At 40.9% G+C, this 14,716-nt stretch overlaps 1 long non-coding RNA gene and 1 other non-coding gene across 4 annotated transcripts in view; one reads left to right on the forward strand and one right to left on the reverse strand.

The window, feature by feature from the left end:
• Window positions 1–4,158, forward strand: part of LOC111823194 — a 13,445-nt gene extending 9,287 nt beyond the window's left edge. For all 3 annotated transcript variants that reach the window (XR_002826202.1, XR_002826201.1, XR_002826203.1), the window contains one exon: window positions 3,978–4,158. This is a non-coding gene — a long non-coding RNA (uncharacterized LOC111823194). The remainder of the gene's footprint in view (window positions 1–3,977) is intronic.
• A 9,361-nt stretch (window positions 4,159–13,519) lies between these two features.
• LOC111823197 lies at window positions 13,520–13,626 on the reverse strand. The gene has a single exon (XR_002826206.1). It is a non-coding gene; the product is annotated as a U6 spliceosomal RNA (small nuclear RNA).
• Window positions 13,627–14,716: the final 1,090 nt, after the last annotated feature.

The following is a 14,716-nucleotide window of genomic DNA, read 5'->3' on the forward strand; positions in this document are numbered from 1 at the left end:
CTATTGCTGTATTTTAAGAAATATAAACAAAATAACTGGTTTGCCCTTTCTCAGAGGCAAAAACTTAAAATATATATTTATTAATTTTATTTGATAAAGTTTTCCATGTCATTTCAACTATATTAAATTGGGTTAAATTAATAATCCCTTGAAAAGAGAGAATAAACTTTTGAAACATTTCAGGGCCCGTGAAATTTCTCAGTCATTCCTTGGTTATAGTTTTGAAATCCAACTTGAAAGACCATCAAATATATATATATATGATTTAAAAATTATATACTTCTTATAACTATTAGGAGATATCAATTAAATTTAAACTGGTTTTAAAATTTCGGTTGGGATCACAGAAATTGGATTACTGCTATCAGTCCCTTTTAAATACTTTGACATAAGCTATTTAACTTTTGTTTAGGGAGGGAACATATAACCTTTAATTGTCCTTAGTTTAAGGAAAGTAGGGTTTTCTAGATTTAAGAGATTAGAAAAATGATTTAGCCTTTTAGAGGAATACAAGCTCTATTGTCGACCCTTATAAAGCCAACTGCTCAAAGCATTGGTCTATCATATCACTTAAATTATATTAAGACCGTGATTGCTAACTTTATTAAGCATTAAAAATATCTTCTTAAAAATAGTATTAAATAAATCTGAGAGGCAAGCATACTTTATGCCTCATTCGCATTTTTGTAGTAAAACACTGCCTTAAAGCTCCACCCCTGAAATTCCATCCTGCCTCAGTGAGCAGACACTCTTTCTGTGATTGACTAAATCAGAGGGAGGGGCCTTTGCTGTTTCAAGATGGCGGCCCCCAGGGGAGCGGCAAGCCATGTGGCTGACATGGCGGTTGCCAAGTCACGCAGCCCAAAATGGTGGCTGTCTACGCTGTTCTTTGACAGAGCAAACCAACATCCCTAAAAGATAGATGACCAACATTATATTGTAGACAAACAGAAATCTCATTAGCTGTTTATACCTTTTATAATTATCTTAAAGAATATCAATCAAATTTAAACTGGTTTTTGTATTAAAAAATTTTCAGTTGAGATCATAAAGTTAATCCTATTTTTAAAATCAGACCAAGAAGTAACATATTTTGAATTCCTAATTATTTAAGAGAAAACACATTTTATTTTCAAAAACAAGTTATACTTTAGATATTTAATTAATTTCTCCCGACTCAATTTGCACTTTAAACTTTCAGAGCTTACAAGTCAAATATTAGCAGTTCACCCATAGTTATTCACATGTAAACTTGACTATCAACTTCCTGGTGGTATTTGCCTCAGGGCTGGAATCACCTTGGGAAACCGCCTGTATTTCTTTCTCAGGTTCATCTCCGCCATTTTTAAGGCCAAAACAGTCTCGGGTTTTTATTCTGTACACAGCAAAACGTCAAGTTCAGCTCAAAACTATGCGCACTCGTTTTTAAACTGGCCTTTTCCCTTTACATGTGCACAGAAATCCCAGATGCATTTATGAATTTGTAAAAGCTTTAAGTCATTAGCTGGAAAAAAGGATAAAGATGGCGAAGATGAGGCGAAGAAGTGGCTTTCTTGGGGAGTGGCGTCCATATTGGATGGCCACGTGGCTTCCCCCACCTCCTTGTTTCTTAGGGGGAAGATTCAGTAATGGTCTGGCATTTACTCTTTTTATTTTATTTATTTTTCAATTTTTATTTATTTTTATTTTTCAAGGAAAGAAAAGATTTTTTAAGAAGAATCATTGGCAGTTGCTGAGAAATTCCTTTAATCCTTTTCTACTTGGTTACAAGTAGTTTACACATGGAGGCAGAGGAGGTGCAGATGGTATTCTTAGAGACTCGCACCCTTCCACTCCAGGCTGTAAGGCCGTGGCAGCACCCCACTTAGACATTCTTAAACTCTCCTGTGCTGAATCAAGGCCATCACCAATTAAAATAGAAATTTTCTCTGGACTTTTTGCTGAGTATTGGTCACACAACTGCTTTCTAACCTTTTCCCAGGTTTCATCAACAAAGCTTAAGAAAGAAATAAAGAATTTGACTACAATTAACAGAGCATAGTTTAAAGCATACTTATAAGTATTTGAGAGTAGAGATCTCTTTCCCGAGACTCTGAATTACCCATATTTTACACCCGGTTGATTCAATTCACACAATACACTCCTTACCTTCAATCTGTCGTGTGCACACACTTCTAGGAGCGACCCCCTCGCTTTCTTCTCTTGCCTCCTTACTCAATCCCTGTTCGGCGCGCCAAATGTGGTGGGCTGTTTCTGTTTCCCGCGACCCGCACGGGAAAACGACAGGTTCTTGAGCGGAGGAGCTGGGGATTAAGAAATTAAAGAAAGACCAAGATACAGAAATAGATTTTAAGCTGGGGCCAGGTGGGCGCCATCCTCTCTGATAGAGAGGCGGCAGAAGCGGCCTGAGCCACACAGCAGGTTTATTTTAAAGGCCTAGATTTACATATCTAGTTCCGCCCCTGCCTGATTAACATGTCCAGCCTTATTGGGGAAGCATGTTCCCAGGGCGTGGCTCTGCCTATGCTCTGAGTTCAGCTGACAATAATTATAAGAAAATGCCTAGGTGCCTCCCAGGCGGCCCTCTACACTCAAGCTCACAGAGCTAGTAAGTAGTAGAGCTTGGTTTCAGATATCTGAAAACAGAGCCTACACTCTTAACACATTATGCTTCATTGCCTCCCAAGAACTCTTAAAACCACTGGCTCAAGCTTTGCTATTTTCTTATTATCATCATTATTTAGGAAATTCCATTTTCTGCCTTATAGTAACAACATTCAGTTGCCTTCTCTGAGTCTTGAACTCTTGCACTATATTAAGTAGATCATCTCTCTCTCTCTTTCTCTCTCTCTCTCTCTCTATATATATATATATATATATGTGTGTGTGTGTGTACACATATATATATACATATACATATATATATCCTATATAAATAAAAGCCTAATATGCAAATTGAATGACTAGTTGCTATGACACGCACTGAACCACCAGGGGGCAGGCACTCAACTCAGGAGCTGCCCCCAGCACACAGCCAGGCCCCCAGGCCAGCCAAGGCGGGTGCCAGCAGGGGGGCCCCTAAATCACCCCACCCGGTAGCCCCACAAATAGGCCCTGATCGCCAGCCAGGCCCTAGGGACCCTTCCCCATGCACGAATTTTGTGCACTGGGCCTCTAGTATATATATATATATGCGCCTAAGCGACCGTTAGACCAGTAGCTATGATGCGCACTGACCACCAGGGGACAGATGCTTATCGCACAAGCATGGAAACATGGAACAGACTGATGAATCTCAGAGGGAAGGGGGGAGGGAGGGAAGAGATTAACCAAAGATCTTATATGTGTACTAGAGGCCCGGTGCACAGGTTGGTGCACTGGTGGGGTCCCTCAGCCTGGCCTGTGGGGATCAGGCTGAAACCAGCAGTCTGGCATCCCCTGGGGGGCCCTGGATTATGAGAGGGCACAGGCCAGGCCAAGGGACCCCACTGGTGCACGAATCCAAGCACCAGGCCTCTAGTTAAGATATAAAAAACAGCCCTAGTCAGTTTGGCTCAGTGGATAGAACATAGTCCTGCAGAGTAAAGGGTCAAGGGCACGTAGGCTCAGTCCCTGGCCCTGGTTGGGGTGTGTGTGGGAGGCAACCAATCGATGTGTCTCTCACACATCCACATTTCTCTCTCTCTCCCTCTCTGTTTCTTTCCCTTCCTTCCACTCTCTCAAAAAAAAAAAAAGTCCTGGCTGGTTTGGTGCAGTGGATAGAGTGTCCCCTGTGGACTGAGGGGCCCATGCCCCAGTTGTGGGCTCAATCCCCATTGGGGGACGTGCGGGAGGCAGCCAATCAATGATTCTCTCTTATCATTGATGTTTCTTTTTAAAAAAAATTATAAGTAAGTTTTTATTTTTTTAAAAAAGGGTTGCGAGTAATATTTCAGGGAACATAATGTGTGCTCTTATCTCATTTTCTGTTTTGTCAGCTTGCACCGTTTCAGGATGTGAAGGACACGTCATGGGCTTGCAGTATCCCAGGACCAAGTTTCCAGCAGGAGAGATGGAAAGATAATATTAGCTGCTTTCGGTTAGCTCTGTGGGGAAAAATTTTTTTTCTTGGGTAAAATTTCAGTGAATAAATGGCAACATAACAAATCTTAAAACCTCCATTACAGTGTTTTATTGAAGGTCTCCTGTAGGGGAAACCATTGGGGATTCTTTCAGATATGCGAACATTAGAAGTGAGATTAGGAACTGCTGAGGTGGGACCATTTAGGGCCGTGAGAGCATGTGTGGCCCCTGGTGAAAAGCTGTGGAGCACAGGATGGAACAGAATAGGTAGGACAATGTGGGAAGACTGCTGGCCTGGTCTAGAGCAGCCTCGGTGAAGGGCCAAAGCCGTGCGAGCTGGAGTGAGATCACAGCCTATGAGCATCTGAAGAGCAAAGGCCATGCAGCTGGTTGGCTGTGCTCTGTAGAGGGTTTGTCAAACTGAGAAGCAGTGCCTATAAGCAGATTGTAGTGAAACCCTGGACTTGGGAAAACTAACATATCATTGATGTTTCTATCTCTCTCCCTCTGCCTTCTTCTCTAAAATCAATAAAAATATTAAAAAAAAAAAGGAAAAATATCCGTAGGTGAGGATCAACAACAACAAAAGGTATAATAAATATACATTATACAAAATGTAACATGGAACCACAAAGGAAATAGAATAGGTTTCAGTTCATTTTAAGTAAAAGAATAAATATCAATAGCTTTCCAAATGCAAGGCATTAATTAGGCTTAGGGCTAGAGAAGATACCCAGAGGAATAAGGCACTGTCTTGCCCTTAAGAAGCTTATAATCTGCAATGAAAGGTTAAAAACAAAAATGTACTCAAGTTCCTGTAATAAAAGACAACTACATTAAATGTGTTGTTGTTTTTGTAAATAGATTTTATTGATTTTTTTACAGAGAGGAAGGGAGAGGGATAGAGAGTCAGAAACATCGATCAGCTGCTGGGGATGTGCCTGCAACTGAGGTACATGCCCTTGACCGGAATCAAACCTGGGACCTTTCAGTCTGCAGGCCCATGCTCTATCCACTGAGCCAAACCGGTTAGGGCAACTGTGTTAAATGTTTTAATGGAGGTACAAACACAATGTCCAAGAAGAATAATGGAAGAGATCAATTCCCAAACGGGGAAGGAATAACATTTGTGTTGGATAGAAATTCAGAGTAAGGAATTTTGGAAGAAAAACATTTGATGCACAAGAAAAGAAAATGAGCCCTAACTGGTTTGGCTCAGTGGATAGAGCGTCGGCCTGCGGACTGAAGGGTCCCAGGTTTGATTCCAGTCAAGGGCATGTACCTTGATTGTGGGCACATCCCCAGTGGGGGGTGTTCAGGAGGCAGCCAATCAGTGATTCTCTCTCATCATTGATGTTTCTATTTCTCTCTCCCTCTCCCTTCCTCTCTGAAATCAATGAAAATATATTTTTTTTAAAAAAGAAAGAAAAGAAAATGGGTATGTAGGAAATAGGCCTCTGTGATCCATCTTCAACATAGTCAACTTTTAGTGGAGAATACTAACAGCATGTTGCCAGTTGGTTACTGAATTTTCTCAGGGCAGATAGGATATGAGGAGGAGGGGAAAGGCGATAAGAACAAAGAACTGTGTATGTGACCAGCAGCACATTTTCCAGGAAGATCCTCCCACCACAACTAGACAAAGGGAAGTGGAGACAACAAGAAAAGGCCTCAGTCCATTTTTTTAAATAACCCAATAGGAGACAATACTGTAAGACCTAGGCGACCTACGGGGAAAACTGTTAACCCCATAGTACTCACCCAGTGAAGAACCAGGGGAGGGACCCTTGCACACTAGGGATAAATTGCCTGTGATCCCCACTCCAGGTGTACCTGCTCAACCAGACACCTGATCTTGCAAGACCACATTAAAGGTCTCGTTTTCGCCATACTTCACGTTGCCAAGTCCGTTATTTGAATTCGGACAGGTGAGCATTTCTCACAGATAAACATGATGAGACTAGAAAAAGGAAAACAGGTTCTTAGAGACAGTTGAAAGAGTTCCTGGGAGGAAGAAGAGATGTGGTTATACCTTAATGAAAAGACAAAATCTATGCAAGGGAATTTGGACTTAATTCTTTGAGCAAAAAAAAAAAGCAATAAGAGTGCAAAAGAATGCTGAGATTGGAATAATAATCTTTAGGAAGATTCATTTGCTAGCAACGTGAAAAATTAAATGAAATTGGAGGCTGAGGAGACTAGTTAATAATGGGCAAAGATGAGTTTAATGAGGGCCTGAATGAGAGTAGTGGCAATGGAAAGAAGGTGGCAGATTAAGATATTCAGTTAGAATGAAACAATGTGAAATCAGTTTAAGAAATGTCATATTCACCCAGATGGAGTGGCTCAGTGGTTGAGCATCGACCTATGAACCAGGAGGTCACAGTTTGATTCCCAGTCAGGGCACATGCCCGGGTTGTGGGCTCAATCTCTGGGTGGGGAATGTGCAGGAAGCAGCCAATCAATGATTCTCTCTCAGCATTGATGTTATCTCTCTCTCCCTCCCCTTCCTCTCTGAAATCAATAAAAACATTTTTAAAGAAATAAATGTCATACTTAAAGATAGACTATGTCAAATAAAAAACAAATCTGAAAGGATTACCCAGGTGAAGGTGGAGGAAACTGTCGCAATAGGGAGAACCCTGGGAACATAAGACATGTGAGCATCAAGAGTTGGACAAAAAGGTATTTCTTTTTTTTTTTAATTAAATCTTTATTGTTCAGATTATTACATTTGTTCCTCTTTTTTCCCCCCATAACTCCCCTCCTCCCAGTTCCCACCCCACCCTCCACCCTCACTCCCCACCCACTGTCCTCATCCATAGGTGCACGATTATTGTCCAGTCTCTTCCCACATCTCCCACACCCCTTTCCCCGCCAAGAATAGTCAGTCCATTCCCTTTCTATGTCCCTGATTCTATTATAATCACCAGTTCATTCTGTTCATCAGATTATTTATTCACTTGATTCTTAGATTCACTTGTTGATAGATGTGTATTTGTTGTTCATAATTTGTATCTTTACCTTTTTCTTCTTCTTCCTCTTCTTAAAGGATACCTTTCAGCATTTCATATAATACTGGTTTGGTGGTGATGAACTCCTTTAGCTTTTCCTTATCTGTGAAGCTCTTTATCTGACCTTCACTTCTGAATGATAGCTTTGCTGGATAAAGTAGTCTTGGTTGTAGGTTCTTGGTATTCATCACTTTGAATATTTCTTGCCACTCCCTTCTGGCTTGCAAAGTTTCTGTTGAGAAATCAGCTGACAGTCGTATGGGTACTCCCTTGTAGGTAATTGAGTTTCTTTCTCTTGCTGCTTTTAAGATTCTCTCTTTGTCTTTTGCTCTTGGCATTTTAATTATGATGTGTCTTGGTGTGGTCCTCTTTTGTTTGGGGTTCTCTGCGCTTCCTAGACTTGTAAGTCTATTTCTTTCACCAGGTAGGGGAAGTTTTCTGTCATTATTTCTTCAAATAGGTTTTCAATATCTTGCTCTCTCTCATCTTCTGGCACCCCTATAATTCGGATGTTGGTACGCTTGAAGCTGTCCCAGAGGCTCCTTACACTATCTTCGTATTTTCGGATTCTTTTTTCATTTTGCTTTTCCGGTTGGATGTTTTTTGCTTCTTCACATTTCAAATCTTTGACTTGATTCTTGTGCTCCTCTGGTCTGCTGTTGGGAGTCTGTATAATATTCTTTATTTCAGTCAGTGTATGCTTAATTTCTAGTTGGTTCTTTATCACAACATCGAGGGTCTCATTAGATTTCTTGAGGATCTCACTATACTTATCGGCGGTCTCACCAGTCTTTTCGAGGGCCTTACTAAGTTTATCGGCGGCTTCTAGACAGTTCTTGAGAGACCTTAAAAGTGTGGTTTTGAACTCTATATCCTCCATTTCTGTCAGTTGTGTCCTGTTTCTTTGTCTCAGTATTTTTTATGCTTTCTTGGTGCACCCCCTTGTGGTCTTGTGCGCAGTCTTGTTGTAGTTAAGCCTTGATTGTTATAGGTAATACTGGGGGGGGATTTGACCTCCAGGCCAACTGGCTGTGAGATTCAGCTGTGTCTGCAGTGGAAGAACTTCTGTCCTCTAGGGAGGTGCTAATCTAGCCTTTGCCTAAGGCTATCCCGCAAATGCCTCTGTGCAAGGCTTGGGCAGGGTGGGTCCCAGGGGATCAACAGGGCGGGCGGAGTGAGCAGTTATGGCTGCTCTCAGTCCTGTCCCCAGAGGCTCTGCCTCTCAGAGTCCCAGCAACTGCTGCAAACCTCGGAGAGAAAGCTGCCCTCGAGTTCCGACCAATGCCAGACAGTCCCGCTTCTCCCGTTTGAGTCTGGGTCCCCAGAGACTCGCCCGGTAGTGGAGCTCAGAGCCTGAGACTCCCTCCCGATTGAAACAGACAACCGCGCCCTCAGCCACCAGCCCGCTCCGCACGCACCTCCGCACCTTTGTATTTTCTGCACTGCGCCTCCTCTGAGTCTCGGTATGCTTTTCTCTTTCCTTCTAGTTGTAGAATTTCCCCTCAGCCAGCCTTCCTGTGGTTCTGGGTGATGTCCGTTCCGTCTTTTAGTTGTATTTTTGAAGTGGTTGTGTGAGGCAGCAATCTCCGGTGTTTACCTATGCCGCCATCTTGGTCCCATTACCCAAAAAGGTATTTCTTAACCTTTTTTGTTGTTGTTAATCCTCACTTGAGGATATTTTTCCCATTGATTTTTAGAGAGTTGAAGGGAGGGGGAGAAACAGAAAGAAACATCCATGTGTCACATTGATTTCTGCACCCTGACCAGGGCCTGGGATCAAGTCTGCCACCGAGATACATGCCCTTGACTGGAATGGAATCCAGGACCCTTCAGTCTAAGAACTGACGCTCTATCCAGTGAGCCAAACCAGCTAGGGCAGAAAAGGTATTCTTCTATAGGGAAGAGTGAAGGAAACCAGAAAGAACCAGGTTGGGGACTTGGGATGAAAGGGTGATGTGATAAGATGGTAGATAAGAGAATGTTTATCCTGAGGCCAGCTTCTTTTCAGGCAACTGCCCTAAAGGAGTGGCTGTGCTGGCTCAGGGTGGGCCAAAGGTCAGAGTCATGGGGAGGAAAGAGGCTTAACTAAAGTTTGATTAATATCATTTTATTTCTATTCATCAGTGCAGACAAAGCAATTCAGCCAGTAATTTATGAGATAAAGAATGGAAATTGGAGCGTCTGTGTCTGGCTTTGTCATAGGTACACAAGCCAAGAATGTTATCTAACTCATACTGGGAAGAGTGGTTCCTTGCAGTAAGCTATTTTCACAAATGGGTGCGTGGACTTCTTAACCTTCAGGTAAAGTTCAATATTGTCAAATAAGGAGGCATTACTTTACATTCAGATTCCTATTGAGGAGTGGAAGGGTTAGTATTCTTTGAATGTAAGCCCAAACCTGAGTTTCATTTCAACACCAAGACATAGTTATTAACTCTGACACACCCACATCCAGTATATACAGGACAGATTCCAGTATTTAAAAATTTATTTGAAGCATAGCCATTTATTGTTTTCAGAACTGTTCTTATCTATTTAATGCCCTTGGATAGTCACTAAGAATAGGAGTGGTTACCAGATACTAAAATTGTTGCTTAAAGGTAAACAGCAACAAGGGTAATAAGGAGTGTTGACATGAAGCAACTTTAGATTTTTCTCAACGTGAGGCTAGTGTGGATCAAAAAAGGGGCTACATACTAAACCTGACAAGCCCAGGGGAGGCCTGCATGGCAGCCTTATAAATGTAGGGACCTAAAGCAACCATTCAGGATGGTCTGAACTTAAAACTTCTAACTAAAAGTGAGTCCTGGCGGGTAGTCAGATTGTAGGCCACTATCTTCCTTGATAAAGGTTAATCTTTACCTAAATTGATCCTGTCTATGTATTTTTGCATCGAAGATAACATACCTTTGGAATGCTAGAGTAGTCTCCTTTTCCAGACACCTCAGAGCACAATCTCCTAATGGAGCACTAGACTCAGAGCTCAAGCCCTTCATTGTTATCTCGTTGCCTGCATACCGTTTCTATATTCTGTAAATGTTCATTGTTGACTATCCTCTACCACTAATGTAAAACAAGTACGTGTCTCTCCATTTTACTCTTTATTCCAAGCATATTCAAACTCAAAGGCTAACACGGGCCAAATAAACAAGGCTTAAGTTTATGTGGGCTGCAAAAAAACAAAAGCTTCAATTTTCATAGAAATATAGGATTATTTCAATAGAGACATGCTGAATACAAAGAGCTGAAATAAATGAGTAATCATTAACATAAAATAATAGACATTTTAATAAAAATTAATATTTTTTCTTAAACATTAACTTACCAGACACTGACTAACTGCACATATTAATAAGCATAACGCAAATAAACCTATTTTTCTTCTTCTCCGAAAGCAAAATATTTCCTGTTGTGCACACCAAACAAGTCAGTACAAGACTAATGATGTGGCAATCAGCTGCCAAAATATTTGCTGCTAGTATTAGTGGAGAGAAATGATGTGCCTGCGTGTAAGGGAAATGAATGCAACATGATTATAGTAATCAGTCATTAGTGAACATTGTAGTTTGTTATTAATAATCCTATCTAATAAAGAGGGAATATGCTAATTGACTGCCCCTCCCTCAAAGATGGTGGCGCCCACAGCCACAAGATGGCCGGCAGGGGAGGGCGGTTGTGGGTGATCAGGCCAGCAGGGAGGGCAGTTAGGGGTGACCAGGCCAGCAGGGGAGGGCAGTTGGGGGTGACCAGGCCCGCAGGGCAGGGCAGTTGGGTGGGACTAGGTCGGCAGGGGAGCAGTTAGGCGTCAATCAGGCTGGCAGGGGAGTGGTTAGTGGGTGATCAGGCTGGCAGGCAGAAGCAGTTAGGGGCAATCAGACAGGCAGGCAGGCGAGCGGTTGGGAGCCAGCAGTCCCGGATTGTGAGAGGGGTCCCAGATTGGAGAGGGTGCAGGCTGGGCTGAGGGACACTCCCTGCCCCCAGTGCACAAATTTTGTGCACCAGGCCTCTAGTTATGTATAACAGGATATTGTAAAAATTAAGTTACAAAATTTTTATTAAAATGTTTCTTACAGATTGTTATATTGACTGGGCCTCAAAAATATTCGTTGTGGGCTGCATGTGGCCAGAGGGCTGCAAGTTTGACATGCTTGCTTTATTCAATCTGAGATACCTTCTTCCTTTGCTTCCTAGCCTCCCTAATCTACCACCAATGAATTTTACGTAACCCACCCCTACATCTCCTCCTTGGATTGAAATGTATAAAATAAACTGCAAAACTGCCATTCTCTGGAGCATTTTCTCAATCTGTTTGAGATTTTGCTTCCTGGCAATTGTTGTCAGTTTGGCTCAAGTAAACTCATAAAAATCTTCTACAGGAGAAGCTGATGTTTGAACCATCAAGTCAAGAGACAGATATCACAGCCTCAGTCAGACTTTCTCCTTGACCAAACCTGAGTCGGGCTCCTTGAGTCCTCTTCTCTACTAGGTCCCAAGTTTGGGGTCTGTCCTCTACTGCTTAGTCCACTTTTAGCTAGAATCCTGCTGAGTCTTGATATCTGGTCATCTTCCATAGATCAAATTCATCATCCTGCATCCTTGATATCTTTTTTTTAATCATTTAAAATTTTTCAATTATAGTTGACATACATCATTATATTAGTTACAGGTGTACATCCCGATGACCAGACATTATATAACAATAAGTGAAGGGGGGGGGGAAATCCTGTACCCATCCTTGGCTTGTTGAGTTGAGTTAGCGAGAATTTCTCTAAGTAATTTTTCCATCCACTGACCTCTGCTCTCCAACTTGGCTATAAATCCCTACTCATCCTTGTTGTATTCAGAGTTGATCTCATTCTCTCGCCCCCTACAGCAAAACCTCCATCTGAGTAGTCCCTCTTGAATAAAAGCTTCCTTACCATATTTTTAAAAATTGCTTTTAAAATATGTTTGTATTGATTTCAGAGAGAGGAAGAGAGAGGGAGAGAGAGAAACATCAATGATGAGAGAGAAACATCAGCTTCCTCCTGCATCCCTCCCCACCCCCCCGGGGGATCCAGCCCACAACCCAGGCATGTGCCCTGATGGGGAATAGAATCTCAATCTCCTGGTTCATAGGTCGATGCTGAACCACTGAGCCACACCAACGAGGCTGAAAAATTTTTGACATCACAGCCAAGTTCATGTGTAGATCAGAAGTGGGATATCACTTCAAAAGCAGGTCTCTATTGCCTCCCCCCACCTTGTTTTTCATATTGTTTTGATTGCTTGGTAAACAAGATTATTTAGTTTCATGTCTAAATTATGAGTGCTATAAATACATACCATTTCCACTTACTGTCTGAGGAGAACAGAACAATCTTTTGGCTGCAAACTTCCATTTTTCTATCTTTTTACATTAACTCTATAACTAATTTTAGCCACTTTGGATTTTCATCCAAAAATATGTTTAATTGAAAAAGAAGTTAAATTATATATTCTTATATTTTGAGTTACCAAGAATACCAGATTATAAAAAGAATAATGATACATCATAGTTCAAGTAGTACATTTATGTAAATTGATTTTCATACAGGTCATTTCATTTTATCCTTAATAAAAGAACTGTAATGAATATTATCTCCATTTTATAACTGAGGCAACTTAGAGAGTAGCAGAGCTGGAATGAGAGTTAAGTCTGCTGGGTAGTGGTGGACTACTGTTTTCCTTTTACTACACTGCTCTATACAGTACGCAGCCAGAAAAATATTCTCTGTAGGAGTGCAAGAAGATTAATATAATTAATTAATATAACATAATTAATATAATGAAGAATGATAGTGTACGTCAAAGCATTTACTTTGAATATATCTGCCTCTTTAACTGGTTTATTTATGACATAATTCAGAAATGTCCATTTACAGAGGAATAACATTTTTATCTACAAATTTATATATTCCTCTTCTATAGATAAATGGCACCCTGCACAGTTTTTAAGTATATTCATGGAAGTGGATTGAATGCATGCTTGGAGCTATGTAGTATAACTTAATTTCCTATTCTATTATTTGGGTGACTCAAGAGCTGATATAGTTTCTAGATGTACCATTCCATAGAGTAATATTTAATCAGATGAATGTGACCTTGAGAACCAAAACCAGAAAAGGGAAGTACAGAAAAGGAAAATTACTGGCTACTTTCATTCATGAAATGAGACATGGATATTCTAAATGAAACATTAGTAAATCAAATCCAACAACACAAGAGAAAACTAAAAAAAAAAAAAATCCAACAATGCATTAAAAATGCTAGCAACTTTGCCCCACCTTATGTGTATGTAAACCTACCTTTTCCCACCCTATGTATAGTAGTTACCCAAAGAATATATAGTGGTTACCTCTCAGGTGATGTGGAAAGAGCACGAAGTGGGCTTCTAAAGTACCTATGATTTTTTTCTTTCTTTTTTAAATATGGAACACTTCACGAATTTGCGTGTCATCCTTGCCCGGGGACCATGCTAATCTTCTTTGTATTGTTTCCATTTTAATATATGTGCCACCGAAGCCAGCACACTATGATTTTCTATTTCTACGTGGGGGCTGATATCTGATGTTCCTTATATTAGTATTCTCTAAATTGTGCAGATGCATTTTGTAGCCTTCTGTATGCATGATACATTTCAAAATAATAGAAATGAAAGCAAAATTTTAAAAATTAGGGCCAATGTGATGGGGTTGTGCTTCATTCTACCTAAGCAAAGGCTGTGATACATTTGCCAGAGCTTACGTACTCCTGATGTGCAAGGACCTGAGATTTTAGTGATGTCTTGGTATCACTGTGTTTATAGTGATAGTGTACGTACGTTCAAGGTTTTCTTTTGTTTGCAAGTGGGAGAAGCCCAACTTAAACTAGTTTAGACACAAAGGGCTTCTCTTGGCTGTGTAACTGGGAAATGCAAGATTGTTTCCACTTCACCTACAGCTAGATTCAGTTTCAAATGATGTCATTGGAATGTTGCCACACTCCCACTCAGCATTTTCTTCTCCCTGTTGTTGGCTTTATTCTCTTACAGACTTTCTTCAAATGGTGGCAAAGACCTAGCTAGATACTTTGCCACCATCTGTTTACTCCTAAGGTGATGGTGGTGGTGGTGGTATACGTGGAAGTGTGTGTACTAGTATGGTGGAGAGGAAGTATGGAATGAGCCCCATCTGAACCACAGTAAATGGAGTCCTCACAAGAAAACAGGGAAGAAAAGTCACCTGGGTAGAAAAGAAGACGGTAACTATGACTGTGCTCTACCAATAGTAAAGTGGCCTGGCATGTCCAGTGTGTTACATTTGTTGCTCACACCAAAAAAATTTCAGATCCTCTATATGCACTCATGTTTCAAATTCTTAAACTTTGAAATCATCTCTAAGAAATGGGTCTAGAAAGTAGTCAGCAATATTATAGTTCAAAGATCAACCCTATTAATAGAATTTATCAAGAAAGTCAGGTATTGCAGCAATACATAATGTGACTTTTATGACTTATGCAAATGATTCATACATTTTCCTGATCAATGGCTGCACAACTTCAACACCGATAGCTTTTTTTCATGGCTTTATCGCCTCCTCACAGACTAATTTTTTTACTTTGTCTGAAGCAGATATTGTTGC

The sequence above is a fragment of the Myotis lucifugus genome, unplaced genomic scaffold (genome assembly GCF_000147115.1).
Source record: "Myotis lucifugus unplaced genomic scaffold, Myoluc2.0 scaffold_419, whole genome shotgun sequence".
Lineage (NCBI taxonomy): Eukaryota > Metazoa > Chordata > Mammalia > Chiroptera > Vespertilionidae > Myotis > Myotis lucifugus.